Source organism: Suncus etruscus, chromosome 2 (assembly GCF_024139225.1).
Source record: "Suncus etruscus isolate mSunEtr1 chromosome 2, mSunEtr1.pri.cur, whole genome shotgun sequence".
Classification (NCBI taxonomy): domain Eukaryota; kingdom Metazoa; phylum Chordata; class Mammalia; order Eulipotyphla; family Soricidae; genus Suncus; species Suncus etruscus.
Window position 1 is genome coordinate 38,776,975 of NC_064849.1, and position 3,002 is coordinate 38,779,976.

Genomic DNA, 3,002 nt, shown 5'->3' on the forward strand with positions numbered 1-3,002 from the left:
AAATGGTGCTGCAATGCATATAGGCTATGCAGAAGGCATTTTTGTATTGTGCTTTTGTGTTATCAGGGTATATCCCTAGGAGTGGTATAACTGGATCATCAATTTTCAGGTTTTTTGTTCAATAAAATAACAATCTTTGTCCTCCTTACTCTGTCCCGAGAGGGAGCAGGTTCTTTCCTTTTCTTCTTTTTCAGCACCATCTGTACAATTTTGAAGATTATATCTTGAAGAGGCTTCTTCCTAAAGAGGACCTTTGTCACTGGAGAGGAAGTACAAGCACACATTAGCCATCTAATTTTGCTCTGCCCTTGATTTTGCTGCCTGAGTACTACTGTTTCTATTAAACAGGTTCTTCATTGATGCTCTCAGCTCTGACTTTTTTAAAATTTAAACTTTTTTGGTCTATTTTGGGTCACTTCTAGCAGCACCCAGGGGTTACTCCTTGCTCTGTGCTCAGAAATCGCTCCTGGGACCATGTGGGATGCCGAGATCAAACCCAGGTCTGTCCCAGTTCAGCCACATGCAAGGTAAATGCCCTACCACTGTGCTATCACTTTGAGCCCCTCAGACTTCTTTACTAGTTTGCAGTTAGTTTGTGAATTTAGTTTCCTACCTACCAGTGTCTGTATCTCCAAATCTGAATCCATCACCTTTGTAAGGGAGGGAAAATCTCCTTCCTCCCTGGAATATTGAAGGAGACCACATTTAGGCTTCCTTCACACTCTTCTGACTGAAGAGTTAAAATATTAAAAAACAACAAGATTGGGGCCTAGAAATAGTACAGCAGATAGGGCATTTGCCTTACACGAAGCCTTCCTGGGTTTTTCCCCTGGTACCTCATCCTGCCAGGAATAATTTCTGAGCACAGAGCCAGGAGTAACTCCTGAGTGTCACCTGATGTGCCCCCAAAGACAAACAAATAAACAAAAAAAATCCCACCAAGTTTAAAAAAAAAACAACAGTCCAGTTGTTGTTTCAGTCATACCTAACAAACCAGGAAGAGCCAAGCCATTCAACATTTTGTCTCGTCACCAGGGCACCAGCTATGACTTATTCCATCCACACCAAGTCTTACTGTTGACAGTGCTCACTCACAGCTTTAAGAGGCTGAAATACAAAACAGAGTAGATCTAGAAATCTGGATATTAGCAAAGGTCCCAGATGATATGCATCCCATTGCTTTACAATCTTAGCAAGACCCCACCACCAAGCACCCCATAGCTTTACAGTTGGCTCATAGTATTCTGGTGCCTTCCTTAGCCCAACTTTACTTGTCCAGACTCTTGCCTTAGAAATTAAAGTCATAAATCCTGTTGCACTGGAAAATTTCATCAAGTCACTCTGATAAGTTATATTCCTAGACTCTTCTTTTTTTCTTGAAATTCTGAATTTTATTCCCCTTTTAGTTTTTCATTTATATGATTTCTTTATTTAAACACCATGGTTACAAACCTGTTCATAATTGGGCCTCAGCCATAAAATGCCCACTCCCCCTTCACCAGTACAACTTTATGCCACCACTGTTCTCCCATTTACTACCTTTCCCTAGCCCCTGCCTGTCTTCAAGACAGGTATTGTATTCCTCTTTCTATTATTGTCATGGTAGCTATTATTTCTCTAACTGCACTTACCACTCTGATAAGCTTGTTATCCTGCACTGCTCCTTCCAGCCCTCGTCTCTATTGTGTCCGAGTATTATTAGTATTATACTGTCTTTTATTTTCCTTAAATCCCGCATACGGTGAGAGTATTCCGTGTTTATCTCTCTCCCTCTGACTTATTTCAATCAACATAATATAATCTCCAAATCTATCCATGTTTAAGTAAATTTTGTGACTTCATTTCTTCTAATAGATTCACAGCATTCCATTGTATCAATGTACTACATTTTCTTTAGCCAGTCATCTGTTGGGTATCTGGGTTGTTTCCAGAGTCTGGCTAAATAGCAGTAAATAGTGCTGCTATGAACATAAAATGCAAAAGGCATTTCTGTATAGTTTTTGTTTTCCTAGGGTATATCCCTAGGAGTAGTATTGATGGATCATATAGGAGATCAATGTCCAGTTTCTTAAGGAATATCCATATTGTTTTCCAAAAGGCCAGATTAGATTGCATTCCAACCATCAGTGAATGAGAGTTCCTTTCTCCCCACATTCATGCCAGCAGTGGTTGTTCTTGTTCTTTGTAATGTGTGCTATTTTTTTTGTGTGAGATGATATCTCATTGTTGTTTAGATTTACATCTCCTTAATGAATAGTGATGTGGAAAATTTTTTTCATGTGCTTTTTGGCCATCTGCATTTTTTCTTTAGGAAAATGTCTGTTCATTTCTTCTCTCCATTTTTTGATGGAGTTAGATGATTTTTTTTCTGTTAAGTTCTGTCAGTACCTTGTATATCTTAAATATTAGCCCCTTATCTGATGGGTATTGGGTGAATAGTTTCTCCCATTCCATGAGTGACCTTTTCACCCTAGTCCTACTCTTCTTAACTTGTATCTGTTCATGAAAATCTCTTATTCCATCATATAAACATAATCCTAATCAACTCTCTCCATCATATAAAAAAAAGTCTGCCTTAAACCATACCTCAATCTTTTAAGATAGCTGACCTTGCCCTTCCCCATTCAGGCATTATCACTTATTCCTAATGATTTGCAGCATTGCCTTATGTTGTATGGGAAGCCAGCACTCAATAAGGTTTTGCGTTTTCTGTATTGAAAGGGGATGGCAGAGGTGTAAATTTGTATCCAAGAAAGGTTTTTTAATGTTTTTTTAGTTGCTGGGGGAATAAGTTGGGCCACACTTGGGGTTGCTCAGAGACACAGGGTGCACAAAAATCAGTCCTAGTAGTGCTTGGGGTCATATGTAGAGCCCTGGATCTAATCAGGCTCTGCCATATGCAAGGCGAACATCTTATCCTCTCTTTGTATTATCTCTTTGGCCCAAGAAGAGTTTTGTTATCTCAACAAGTTTAACAATAAAAAAATTCCTATATCTTGACA